This window comes from Lampetra fluviatilis, chromosome 41 (genome assembly GCF_964198595.1).
Source record: "Lampetra fluviatilis chromosome 41, kcLamFluv1.1, whole genome shotgun sequence".
Classification (NCBI taxonomy): Eukaryota; Metazoa; Chordata; class Hyperoartia; order Petromyzontiformes; family Petromyzontidae; genus Lampetra; species Lampetra fluviatilis.
The window spans coordinates 5,684,015-5,698,641 of NC_136315.1; the positions used below are offsets into that span (position 1 = coordinate 5,684,015).

Here is a 14,627-nt window from a genome sequence, read left to right on the forward strand (position 1 = left end):
TGACGCCGTGTGACGAGGGGAGGGGGGGTCAAAAATCGTCCAAAATCGCGTGACGTCATTTATGGACGGCCCCTTATAGGATGTGGTTGCATTGTTTGCTCCACCCCACAGGCACACAACGGGACTTGCTCCTATGGCCCATCGGTGGAGGTGGGCGAGGCATGAGTCGTGACCGGTCCCGAACCTGTTGAGGGTGGACCCACTCCTTCACGGGGAGCTTGACACCAGGGGGCTGTCGTGTGGAGGTAGTAATGTACTGTATGTTAAATGCACTACAATACGATTTAAACCTTTCGTGACTGCAGGGATTCATCTTCTTGGTTCTTTCGGTAAAGTGACGTAGAAGGGAAATAATAAAATAATTTAAATAAAACATAATACAATAATTCCATTCAGACGCTGTCTCCCCGACAGACCTGGGTTTCACCTGAGGACGGCTGCTTGCGTTGTGGCCGAAACGTCGTGAGAATTATTTTATTATGTTTAATTTTTTATTATTTTATTATTTCCCTTCTACGTGACTTTACCGAAAGAACCAAGAAGATGAGCACTACAATACGTTATTAAAATTTACGCCCATCTAACCCAACAACCGTTAAAAGCACTTTTATCGCGGATAATATTGGTCGCAAAATCCTTCGTGTTCAACTGTTATTCGCTCTGTAATGCACGTTACATTCGTAAGTTTAATTGTTGGGTGAGAAGTGGGGAGACCAGAATAGCCGTCGTCGTTTGCTCGAATGGCCTGGGTTGTTGGCACAGAACGTACCCGATGCAACGTACTCGATATGCTCGTCATTAACACGGCATTAAAATTAGAAAACATTATCATCACCCGTAAGAAGACGGAGACATTGCCTGCTTGCGTGTGAATGATAATATAACTAAATGACTTGATTACTATTAATAGTGTAATTGCCCGTCATGTTTCGGGTTCATACATTTTTTTATTTAATGAAAAAGAGTAACATTTTAAAATTGTGTTGAATGTATTTATTTAAAAAAAAATGTCTCTATCGCCTTTGGTGTAAATTGACGATCATCTCCCAAAAGTTTTCCTTGAGATTATTTTTTGTTGAATCAGCACTTTGATGTTGGTTGGATCTTTATATCTTGACAAAGCAACATAAACCAATAATGAGTTATACATTTAGCAATACGCCTTTTTATCTTGATTTGAAGTTTTCGTGACTGCAGGAATTCATACTCTTTAGTTATTTCGGTGAAGTCACTTAGTTAGAATTAAAATAAAACATTCATAATAAAGTTTTTTGGCTAGATCGCGTTATTTATAAATGTGTCGTAACCCTCCACCACCCGACACGGCCAATCAGCAAAAAAGTGTCACGTTGACAGAAGACAAATAGTTCACTACTTTAGCCCACCGGTGTGTTGAAGAGTGAGACATTGTAAATGTTGTGGTCGGGTGGTGGAGGGTTACGACACATTTATAAATAACGCGATCTAACCCAAAAACTTTTATTATGAATAATATTGGTCGCGAAAGCCTACGTGTTAAACTAAAATAAAACAACAAAACAATTACGTAAAAATCCACGTGGCCTACCCATCGTCACACGCAGCAAACAAAGTCGTCAGGCGTTCGGCACAGATCACCACAATGTTCTGTACAACAGTAACATCCACGCGCCAGCCGGCAGGTGGCGTGAGACGCACGCTTTCTGACCTCGTGGTTCGCTGCCGCCCGTAATCACGAGATACCCGTACCCGGCTACCCGTACCCGTTTGCGACCCTGGTGCGGCCGGGTACGGGTAGGTCGTGAGTCACCGGTGAGTAATCGTTTGTCACTCATTTCCCAACGTCTTGTCTCTTCTCACAATTCAAGTTCCTAGAATCAACCCACCCACGCCTGCAACATGGCTTCATCCCAGAGGTCGCAATCGGGTACCTGTACTCTACCCGATACCCGGCCGGGTACGGGTAGCCGGGTATCGGGTAGGGTACGGGTACCTGATTGCGACCCTGTTGCGGCCGGGTACGGGTAAGGAATAAAAACACGTTTATGACCTCTGGTCACGGTCGTGGGCACGGAGAGGCGCTCACTCACCGAGTTACAGCCCCTGATCACGCTGTGACATTTCGCAGTCATGTGGCGGTGGGTGGGGGGGGACATGACGAGCGTGTTGGAGAACTCTTTAAGAGACGCTTCGCGTCCTCTCACGCGGCCCCTAACAGATGGACGGAGCGTTTCACGCGTCGTTCCTTGAGTTGGAAAGTGTCAACATAAACCCGTGGGGGAGCATCTTGAGCTCGTAACTTCAGGAGGCGCGTAATGGTGTAATGTCTTGCAGAGATGAGTAGGCCGGTTGGAATAATGTGTAGAGCTTGCCTTTTACGAGGACGAAGCTAGTCGTGAGGTGCGTGATTAATAGCGAGGAATAAAAACCGTACATATTCGTGGATTCAGTTGTGCTCTTTCAATACGCGTTCGCCTTCGGAACACTACAATAAGAGACGTTACGTTTCAAGCCTCAACGAGATGACATCGCCCATAATGACGTCGTGGGAAGGATGGGGGTTGCTATGTTTTATTTTAGGAGAGCTTTTTGTGTGAGTCCTTTGAGTCTCCATCTCCGCGTAAATATATGTACGTATGTTTGTTGAACTTCTTTCGCACCGTACGCAGGCAACCGTCGTGATCGGAGGTGCGGGAAACACTTTGATATTTTTCATAATAAACGTTTTTGGGTTAGATAGCGTTATTTTTAAATGTGTCGTCACCCTCCACCACCCGACACGGCCAATCAGCAAAAAAAGTGTCACGTTTACAAAAGACAAATAGTTCACTGCTTTAGCCCACCGGTGTGTTGAAGCGTGAAACCACAACATTTAAAATTTTTGAATACTGTGACGTTTCGCTGGTAATTGTATCCAGCATCATCGGGCGATTCGCCAGAATGGTGAGGCTCTGCTCTGGCACCCGGTCTTTAATAGAGCAGTAGCAGGGTGACGTCATCATTAACTCATCAGGTGCAACGATTTGAGGCTGAGGGGGGGGGTATTGTAATTATATACTAGATTGGTAATCAGGCAATTGTTACGATGTGAGTTGTAGATTAGTAATCGGTTGTAATGTGCGTTATTGTTATAAATAACGCGATCTAACCCAAAAACTTTATTATGAATAATATTGGTTCGCGAAAGCCTACGTGTTAAACTTTCATATCTTTGCTGGTTTTCCAGAGGCAATGCTCCTAATGGGAACACAGCGTTATACAAGTGTAGTGCTAAAGTTGTGTTCATATTGGATCCACTTTCCAAGAACCCCCCCCTCTCCAGGCCCCCCAATAAAAGGGACAGAATGATTGCATTGCCGCTTTAACCTTACTTGCAGCACATGAAACATCATCTGATCTCGCCACTCCACACGGGCGAATGCTGTCGTCATACCTTAAGATAAGCAGACCAGTTGGCATAACGTGTACGGCTTGCATTTCACAAGGGCGAATCAGTCCTGTGCTTGATAATTAAAATACAAAATACATATTGCCCAGTTTCGTTTTCAGATCCCGTGCTGAGCAGCGACTGATTAGTCAGTGGGAACTTAATAGCAGTTGTTCAATGGGAAAACAAAACTATCACCCGCCATGGCAATGTGGAATTTCACCGTTCGTACGATGTAACCACCACGTTCGGGACGGCCGTATATCCCAGATGCAAGATCCTCCTGAAGCAGAGTAACCAGACTCAGGATTTTCAGTGAAAGTAATTCGCATTCATAATTATCTGTGCATCCATTTCGCAAAAAGGCCTCTTCCCATGTTGATCACCGGCCATGGTTTATCCACTGCTGGATAAACACCTCGCTAACGGCACTTGCCCCAACAGTCTGTGAAGACTATACGGGGGGGGGAATCTTCGTCTTGTATGTTGAACTTCTTTCGCACCCTACGTAGCCAACCGTGCTAATGGGAGGTGCGGGGGAATGATAACGAACTCAACACTTAAAATCAGTTCTAAAGAAATTAGTTCGTCGATATAGACGATTTAAAAGTGCACAGCTCCAGTCGCGTCCTAACATCAGAAGGAAGAGAGCGTTCCAGACGGCCGCGCAAGCGCATCTGAAAGCGCAGCGATGCAGCGGCCGTCTTCGTTCGATGTCTAGCGACGATTGTCCTCTCCGATGGGTGTCTGTCCTCCAGCCTTTGGCTGCCATTCCGTCAGCAGTCTCGACCGCAGCTCATCAACTTGTCGCCGTCATGACGTGCCCTGCACCCAAACCAAACTTACTTTCCTTAGCTGTCAATATGACGAATGGACATCAATCAGAGGTATAATTAGCCGTTAAGAAGTGTCTGTCCTTCGATACTGCTAACTAAACACATTCCTGCGGAGGGAGCTGGTAGGAACGTTGGGTTGCTCGGTCAATGGCCAGGGTCAACGGCGGCGTGGTGTATTCCGCAAATATGGCCGACTGTGAGGGCGGGCACAAGCCGGCGTGAGTAGGTTAAACGTTGAGTTTTATAAGGGCACCACGGGGTGACCAGCCCCTCCCCACCCAGCCCCTCCCTGCACGACGGACACAATAATCCCCTGTGGGCTGGTGTAACCAGGAGGTTCCTACCAGTATAATAATTGTTCTCAGTAGTGTATTACTACAGAGTACTGTTTACACACACACATATAGGGGCATTGGTCAGATCCAACCATAATAATCAGTGTCGAGCACCGGGGGGGCATGGCACAAATGTATTCGCAAATGTATAATTAATGCATCTATTTTAATTAATGTTTGTGTATTTCGCTTTGGTTAAACTGTACATGCCGGGGTGAGCGTTGGCTCGGTGATTACCGCACTGCACTACGGACCCGGCCACCTGAGTTCGATTCCCAGTCACTTGTTGATGTCAGCGGCAAGTGACGTCTGTCTGGTCCCGAGGCCTCCTGGGGGCCGTCCATAAATGACGTCATGCGATTTTGGGCGATTTTTGACCCCTCCCCTTCGTCACACGGCGTCACAAAAAGTCAGACTTCCTTTCAAATATGACGTCACAAAGCTTTGCCCCCCCCCAAAAAAATATATAAAACATGCTTTAAATCGCTTGAAACTATTGTCATCGTAGTGCGTATTTAATGCGGCGCTGCACTCTGATGTTGTAGGAGAAAACATTTATTAAAAGTCTATTTAATTAAGTAGAACGTGTTGTCTAAATGTATTAAAAGTTGCGCATTTTGATGCGACGTCACATTTCTCAACCCCCAACCACCCCTCGTCACACATCGTCACAAATGTCTGACCCCCACCCCACCTCCAGGTGCGTGACGTCATTTATGGACGGCCCCCTGGGTGGGTTCAGCCTTAAATGAGTTTACCTGGTGAGAAGGTGTGTGCTGGCCTTAATAGGTGCTCGCTAATGTGGGGAATAGTCCTGCAAATATGACCACCCCACCCAAAGGGCTGCCGTGCTGGCCCGGATACGGAGCAGTTCGTCCCAGGGTGTAGATCTGATTGTCGGTCAGCGGGGAGCGGTGGCGCAGTGGTTAGCGCGCACTGCGCTGCGAACACCGGTGACAAATATCTGAACCGGTCCCGGGGAGGCCCCTCCCTCCCCTAGGTAGATTCAGCCTCAAATGAGCACCTGGTGCGGTGTGTAAATTCAGAACCCGGGGGGGAGACAAAGGCGACACGGGGGATCTTTGCGAATATTTGTCAAGTGTGGCAGCGCTGTGCACGAGAGAGCAACATGTGAGCGATGATCTGAACCGGTCTCCCCCTTTGTCGACTCAGCCTTCAAATGGGCTCCCTTTGGTGCGGTGTGTTACACGCATCGCCACTGGGGAGACGAAGGCGGTCGGGCGTGGTGGCGCTGTCCACCGACCCCTCTCTCTCGCGGTGCCGTGCCGTCCTCTATCGGTTGCTCCTCGCTTAACAGCACTTGCCCCCGCAGTCGTGCGAGGGCTACGCGGGGGATCTTTGTCTTTGTGTGAGAGGGTGCGCGCGCGCGCGCGTGACGCATCTCTGATGCAATTGCGGCTCCGCCTTCTCGCCTCTGCCTCTCTCAGGAAGGGAGCCGTCGCTGCTGCACGGAGCCGAGTCACAACTCTCCATTCTCTCTCCCTGCTGCAGCACAGACAGAGCCACACTCTCACACACTCTCCACTCACAACTCACACACTCTCCACTCACAACTCACACACTCTCACTCCCTGCCTGCTGAAGCACAGAGCCACACTCTCCACTCACAACTCACACACTCTCCACTCACAACTCACACACTCTCCACTCACACACTCTCACTCCCTGCCTGCTGAAGCACAGAGCCACACTCTCCACTCACGACTCTCACACTCACTCCCTGCCTGCTGCAGCACAGAGCCACAACTTCCACACTCACTGCCTGCTGCTGCTGCCGCTGCATCACCCCCTGCCTCGCCACCACGCGACCCAGGTGAGCGAGCTCGCTTCATGTCGTAGGACACGTGTCTGTGTGAAAACGAGCGTTATAGCTCATCGCATTCCTCCCGTATACACGCACATTCTGACTCTGTTCGATTTCAACTTCCATTATAATCATCCTCACCCGGTTCGCATCCTCAACACCATTACGGTCTTGTCGTGCCATCATCATCATCACCGTTCAGCCACGCTGAATCTACTGCTGGATGAAGGGGAGGCTTCGTCTCTCTTCCTCCCAATCAGCGGTCACACCACTCACGACCATGCGACGTGAACGAGCCTGCAAGCCCAGCAACCTGCCAAGGTTGCATCAACCAGCGAGCGCTTGTAGATGTCAGTTTCGCTTTGGCCAGCTCTGAGTATAATGATTGTCTCCGCTGCGCGTGATAGATCACGGCACTTTGCGCTTGATTGTTTGCTAGATGTTTGGGGAATAAGCAGGGCTTCCCACCTTCCCACCCACCCCAACCAACTAATGATTAAACGATTCGTTTTATAACCGTTGGGAGACGCCCTTGTAGGAAGCGGGGTCTACATGCAGCAGTGGGTCGGTCGGTCGTGGCTGATGATGACTGGGAGTGCACGCGTGATTATAAAGGTGTGTGGTACGTGTCGCTGTTTAAGAAAAGCGAACGTGTAAGTAGGCTTGAGTTTAGACAACACGTGTGTGTGTGTGTTGTGGGTGTAAAAGAGTCCTCGTGTCAAATCCACCGCTGGATGATGGCCCCCCTCCACGTGTGTGGCTGGAGCCAGGCCACACACACACACGGGCCACTGAGAGCACTTTGCCCCAACAGTCTTATGAAGGCCACACGAGGCTGGGGGACCTTTGTCTTTTGTAGGCCACGCACCGCGCTCCGAAACCCCGGGGCCATCCCCAGTTCACCAGTGGCGATTATTTGAACCGGTCCTGGTCTCCCGCTAGGTAGACTCGGACTTAAACATCGGTAGAGTACCTGGTGTGGTATTGTTAACATCGCGGCTAGAGAGACAAAGGCGGTCGGGCGGGCGTGGTTGCAGTACCGGCCTCGCAAACACCACTTGCCCCAGCAGCCTGTTGAAGCATACTCGGGTGACCTTTGTCTTTGTGGATGTGAGCTCATGCGAGTTGTGTCGTGGGGGTAGTCATTTGACCATACTTCACCACGCCGGTCATTCGTGTGTCGTGGTGAAGGCGGACTCCCACATGCAGCGCAGTATATAGAGCTCGTGATGATGATCACAAAAACATCCTGATAAAGAGCTTTATAGCTAATCGGATTCCTCCAGTATGAATACAGATGCTGATTCAAAGCCTGCGGGGGAGGCGTTTGGTGCTGATCTGGTCACGGCATCTCCCTCCGTTATGAAACCATAATGAGGCGTTTGTGCATCGGCTATAATCGACTGCGAGAAGTTTTAGATTCCTTAAGCTTAGCTGCAAAGATGGTGTGTGCATGAATACCCGAACTGTATGCACTTTGCATCGGGTAGGGCTATTAGAACACGTGTTGGAGATTAATGTTGTCACCTGCTTAGAGTCTTACATATCATCGGTTAGTGCAATCTAAATCTAAATGTTGTGGATTTGCTCTCCAACACACCGGCGTGCTGCACTAGTGACGAATTGGCCACGTTCTGTTTTACTTGACAACCCTTACCATTTGGCTGTGTCGGGTGGTGGCGGGTTAAACGACACATATTTATGCAATCTAACCCCAAAAAGAAACTTGTATTATGGGCAATCTACGTGGTGTATCTCCTGCTAGATGAATGCCTACCTAACAACACTATCATCACGATATATCATCAGTCGTGGGATATCGAGTATGTGATGAAGGCCGTTCACATCTTCATACGATTTTTTTAGCCACGGCCTATCCACTGCTGAATGAAGACGTTACCCCAATCGCCATCGTCGGTATCACGATTCTAATCGCCATCGTGAGCCGTGGTCTCTATCCACTGCTGGACGAAGGCACCCTTCGCCCACGCGGTCCTTAATCGTTCACGGCCAATGCGATTCCACCAGAAAATAAATTAACCCGTAAAAACAAACTTTTTCACTATAAATCCTTTATATGCGTGGCGGCTAGAGTCCTCTCGTCCTCTGGCTTGAGATGGCTGCCACCTATGGGTCAGATGATTGTCTGCCAGCATTAAGCAATTGGTAATTAAATATAGATGTTTTTTTTCCCTAAACAGTGTAAAATTTTGGAAAAAAATTTACACGAAATTTAATTGTCACACACAAAGAGTCTGTGCAAAATGTGAGCTCGATTGGATCACGGGAAGTGGGTTAAAAAACGACCGAAATATTTGCACGGTCGTAAGCAAGCAAGCAAGCACGCAAGCAAGCAAGCGAACTTAATATCTAGAATTAATATAAAGGATTTAAAAAACCCAAATCCATCATCCCGCGAAAGTCGCACGGAACCGATCATCATCTCGTCGTCGTTACATCGCCGCGGGCGTGTGTCCTCTCCCTTGGCTCTCATTCCATCACCACTCGTTGCTGTTAGGGCTGTAAACCAAACAAAGTTACGTGTGTGGTTTTGTATGTTTACCATGTAAGGCCCACTGAGCTGTTTAGCTCTTTCTCAGAAGCTACGTGGGCTATCAAAGAATGGTAGCTCAACGAATTTGCCTGTAACGCCACGTGAACGTTTATAGCAGCCAAACACTCTGAACGTGTGGTGACGGTGATTCTAAACGTGGATAAGGAAAAAAAACCGGAGGACCCGGAGAAAAATCCACGGGGAGAGAGAGAGAGAGACACGCAAACTCACAAGTATACATCAGACATCATCATCATCATTAGACCTCCTTTGCCACTACCAAAATATAATAATAGGGTTTTTCCGCTTTTTTCTGGCAACAAAACTGAAACCTTTTTACAATGAATCATGTGTGCATTAAACACAATACTTGTGGTCTAATGATGATGTAGATGCTTATCCCGAGCCCTCATTACTTTAATAGTGCATTGTCTTTGAGATGTACGCCTTTTGGCGTCCTTTGGTCTAGCACCAATTGAGACGAGGCTCAAAAGAAAGCCGTCTCTGGTGTGGACCAATCCGTTTCAAAGGCAATGCATATATTACCAGAGTGTGTTTTTTGTTTGCATTTTGACCACAAGTATTGTGGTTAATGCACACATGAATCCTTGTAAAAGGGTTTCAGTTTTGTTGCCAGAAAAAAGGGGGAAAACCCTATTATTATATACAGCAGACGTCGTCAGGGTCGAGATCGAACCCACGACTACTTGCGTACCAGGCGAGGGAGTTAACATCTCGCCACCGTGGCGCCATGAACACCTCCTTATAGCCACTCTGTGTTCGGTCCAAGCCTCACTTACAGTCGAGTAAATTTTAAGTTTTACGAACGTGGCGACTTCCTGGAACCAATCTGCCACTCGAAGCGCCATCGACAACAGTCAATGGGCGTCTATCTAATTTGCGTTTGTTCTCAGATCCGTAGACGGTACAATGTATATGCAGTATTATCAGTATTATTTCCTAGATTTGTTTAACAAAACAAAAAATGTTATGTGTGTAAGGGCCAGCGAGTATTATTGGTTGTAAAACGACAACCGGTAAAACCGGTTACCGTTTTCAGAATCGGTTAACCGTTTCTAGTGAAATGTCAGTGATGGACGCACAGGTTGGGGGCCGTCCATAAATGACGTCACGCACCTAGGGGGGGGGGGTTTGAGAAATGTGACGTCAAATCAAAATGCGCAACTTTGAATAAATTTAAACAACACGTTCTACTTAATTAAATACACTTTTTAAAGAAAATCTTCTCCTACAACATCAGAGTGCAGCGCCACATTAAATACGCACTACAATGACAATAGTTTAAAGCGATTTGAAGCATGTTTTATTTTTTGTGGGGGGGGGGGGAGCAGAGCTTTGTGGCGTCATATTTGAGGGGGGGGAGGGGTCTGACTTTTTGTGACGCCGTGTGACGAGGGGGGGGGGGTTAAAAAATCGTCCAAAATCGCGTGACGTCATTTATGGACGGCCCCTTGGCACGCGCGGAACGTACAAACAGACCGAACGGCGACCTGCCTAAGTCACCGCGTGGTAACAAGTTGCCCCGGGTTCTCACCTTGAAGGGGCAATTGTTCACCTACCAACTAAGAGGGAGATCTCGAGTGGTCATTTGGTCTACTCTTCCGCTCCGACCGGACGTGACTGGATGGGATTGGCGTACCCCGTGACACTTGGCCCCACCACACGTGGATTTAAGGAACTTGCCACTCCCCCCCTCGTTTTAATTGCCGCGCCTGGAGATTTAATCGAAGCTGCGAATACTGGATCAGAAGCTCTGGCCAGTGTGCCTCAGAGGTCGCATACGGGTTTTGATTCCTTACCCGTACCCGTACCCAGCCGCACCAGGGTCGCAAACGGGTACCCATACCCGTATCTGGCCGTACCCGTACCCTACCCGTACCCGGCCGGGTACGGGTAGGGTACGGGTATCGGGTACCCAATTGCGACCTCTGGGATGAAACCATGTTGCAGGCGCGGGTGGGTTGATTCTAGGAACTTGAATTGTGAGAAGATACAAGACGTTGGGAAATGAGTGACAAACGGTTACTCACCAGTGACTCACGGCCTACCCGTACCCGTACCCGGCCGCACCAGGGTCGCAAACGGGTAGCCGGGTATCGGGTAGGGTACGGGTATCGAGTACCCGGTTGCGACCTCTGGTGTGCCTGCTAACCGTCACACCACCGTGGTCAGCTCTTGCTCGGGACATTTGTAACTGGTTTGTAACCGGAGTGTTTGGTGTTTGTCCATTCGTTAATCGCTATTGCAAAACAACGATTTCGCCCAAGGTAGAGTATGTATTACATTAGATGCAGTGGTGACTCGTTGAGTGATGTTCTGTAAGGACTAGCAAACTACAACTTGTTCAAGTTCGTTTACCCTTTTAAGTGGTGGAACAATCCGCATTGCAAAACGTAAAAATTTGGCCTCCCAAAGGTTTTGCCCATAGCTGGGTTGGTTTTACTTATTGGGCAGGGCCCGTCTAAAGTTCCACGTTGCTGGAAGTCACGTACTATAAACACTTCACGAAAATGTCAGATCCCACAATTATCAGTGAACCGAGTAATTCGCCATACCCACGTTTGTGACCATGAAGCCAATGGGAAGCAGATGAAGCCGCCGACAGATTATACTGCCATGGAACGTGCAGGTCCAACGTCGGGCCAACGTTGGCATCCCAACGGTTACGACGTCACATTTCTCAAACCCCCCCTCCTCGTCACACATCGTCACAAATGTCTGACCCCCCCCCCCCCCCAGGAGTGTGACGTCATTTACGGACGGCCCCTTAGGTTTCCGTGTAACCGTGCTGTGATTTCGCAAGCGCCGAGTTGAGCGTGCGGATGCTCTGTGCTTACCGCCCCGTGTATGTGTATGGACTCTATACCGTACACGTCTGACGGTTGTTCCGTTTTCTCCAGTGGATGAATGATTAATGTTGTGCAACCCCCTCCACTACCACCACCACCACTCTCCAGAGGTCGCAAGCGTGTTTTGATTCCTTACCCGTACCCGGCCGCACCAGGGTCGCAAACGGGTACCCGTACCCTACCTGTATCCGGCCGTACCCGTACCCTACCTGTACCCTGCCGGGTACGGGTAGGGTACGGGTATCGGGTACCTGATTGCGACCTCTGGGATGAAGCCATGTTGCAGGCGCGGGTGGGTTGGGAAATGAGTGACAAACTGTTACTCACCAGTGACTCACGGCCTACCAGGGTCGCAAACGGGTACCCGTACCCGGCTGGGTACGGGTAGCCGGGTATCAGGTAGGGTACGGGTATCGGGTACCCGGTTGCGACCTCTGCCTCTCTCTCTCTCTCCCTCTTCACCTTGTCCAGACACGTGACAACAGTAGTGCCGGCACTCTGGCATTCGCTCAAAATCCCATTGATTTTTGTTCGACTTCCAGATGGCAGTGAGGCGGTGACTGCTAGTTCCCTCCATTAAATATGTTGAGCCCACTCTCCCCATCTCAGGTTTCACCTTCGGAAGAGGAGAAACAAAAACTGGCTTTTTTTTTAGCGAGGGAGGGAATATTTTGCGCGCAGATGTTTTGGCGCGTTGCGCGTGCTTCTCAACAGCTGTGCCGCTCGAGTGATCAGCGGGACGATGGGCATGCACGTACGCACGCTGAATTTCTTTCGCACCGTACGTAGCCAACCGTGGTAATCGGAGGCGCGGATACACGTCTTGTCAATTAACCAAATAGTCGCATTGTGGTGATCACGATGGTGGTGGGTGGTGGGTGGCGGGGGGCTTAGGAGGCTTGTTATTAAACATTACATCACCTTGCGGGTGCAGTTATTCAACAAAGCAAAGCACTCAGTTACATTTGCACACTGTACCTGCGTGCCGTGCATGGGGAGGGCGAGACAGGGTTTGAAGTTTTAAAGAGTGACGTCTGTTGGCACAGATTCCAAACCTGCTTCCGCAGACACTTTGGGATGTTGCTTTGGCATTCTATATAGTGTACACTTACAAAACAAAAGATCTATTCACCTTTCCAAAAGCAATCTATCGAGCCACAGCAGCCGTAAAGCGTGTTTGTAAAGCGGAATTGGACAAGGAATGCACAGCAGCAATATGCCTAAAGAAATGAAGCTTTCAGTCGGTGCATGTGACGTGCGGATCAGCGGCGTGGTCGTTGATGGGGACGGTGGAACAGAAGCTGAAAATTGTGCACAGGAACGCGGAGAGGTGCCTGCTGGGGATGTAAACAAGAGCACACACGCATCAGGGGGAACACGCGTGACATATTTGTATTGAGACGCCGTTGATCACTTTTCAGGAAAGCTTGGGCAGGACGTGCGTTGCTTGAAGCGATGGTAACTGATGGTCGAGACTGACGACGAATGGCAGCCAGCGGAGGGGGGGGTGAACACTGTGGAGATGCAGCGATTGGATCGGCACGAGATGGATTGTAGCTGCGTAGGACTGTGAGGGTGGGTGTCGGGGGAGGCCTTTATCATGTCCGATGATGACGACGAAGACACCACATTCCTCGGCAAGAGGCAAACTGACTTCCTCTCTGCCACATAGCTTCCTCAATCCCCTGCACGTTGCTCCAGTACAAACAACCGCAGTCTCCTAGACCACAAAACCCAACCCTCCTTCATTGTAATCCGCTTGTCACACCCACCCCCCACTAAAGCCATCTCTTACTCCACATCCTCCACCCCTCCCATCTCACTCACCGCCACATCAGGGATGTCCGTGAAATATCGGGCTAATGTAGAGCTGGTGTGGCTCAGCACATCAGTTGTATTAACAAATCGCCCGTTCATTCTATGAAGGCCAAATGTAATCATTTACACCTTCCACCGGAACAAACTTCCCTTGCACGTCAAACGATCAGCGCCTCGCTGTTAACCTTTTATTCATCCCTGAAAACTCGCTTGCTTACCCACAACTCCCACTCCATTCCCCACCATCAAACACCATCATCACCATCATCACCATCACCATCATCCCCTCTTCCCAACTTCCCTACCCACCCATCGCGCTTGCTCATCGTCAACAACTCACTCTCACTTTCATCGTCGTTTTTTCCCCCCCACGCATCATCCTCGCGCACTGCCACCGTTCTCATCCACTCACCTCGTCGCATCCCGCCGTTTCGGCGTAGATTTCCTAAGTCTCTGTTCAGCGCTTTGACCAAGGCGCCGTATGAATTAAAATCAGATGAGGTGTAATCCACCCTCTTCTCCTCCTCCCCCCATGTCCCTTTCTCTCCCCCCCCCAGTATGCTCTTAGTTATCTCTTCCCTTACCCATTTCCCCTACCCACAAGCGAACGTTCACGTCCCCCACTCGTGCTTCCCATCCCGAGGACGGGGCAGTGAGCGCTAGGGCCCTGTCGCGCCACGCTTGGGGGCTGTTTGCGGAATTTCTGTTCCGCCGGCCCGGCCCCGCGTTCGGCGATCGTCTCGTCGGGGCTCGGCCCGCGTCGAGTTTGCGAATAACGAACGAGGCGAGGTGCAAAAGCGACGGGCGCGAGCGACGCCGCGCCGAGGGGCACGGCGCGTCGCGTCGCGCCATCGGCAGTCGCGAGCCCAGCCGCGTGGCGCTTCTGGGGAGGCGGTTTTCGCAGTGGGTGGTGCGGTTGACCTTTCATTGTGGTGGCGCTTCTCAACGTGCCTCTTTGAGACTTGAATGCGCGCCTCAAAACG

General features: G+C 49.8%; 1 protein-coding gene across 1 annotated transcript in view; it reads left to right on the plus strand.

The window, feature by feature from the left end:
- The first annotated feature begins 6,029 nt into the window (after positions 1–6,029).
- LOC144946480 (LIM domain-binding protein 3-like) overlaps positions 6,030–14,627 on the plus strand; it is a 102,831-nt gene continuing 94,233 nt past the window's right edge. Inside the window, exon 1 of the mRNA XM_078875394.1 lies at positions 6,030–6,411. The gene's annotated coding sequence lies outside the window, so the exon portion shown is untranslated. The remainder of the gene's footprint in view (positions 6,412–14,627) is intronic.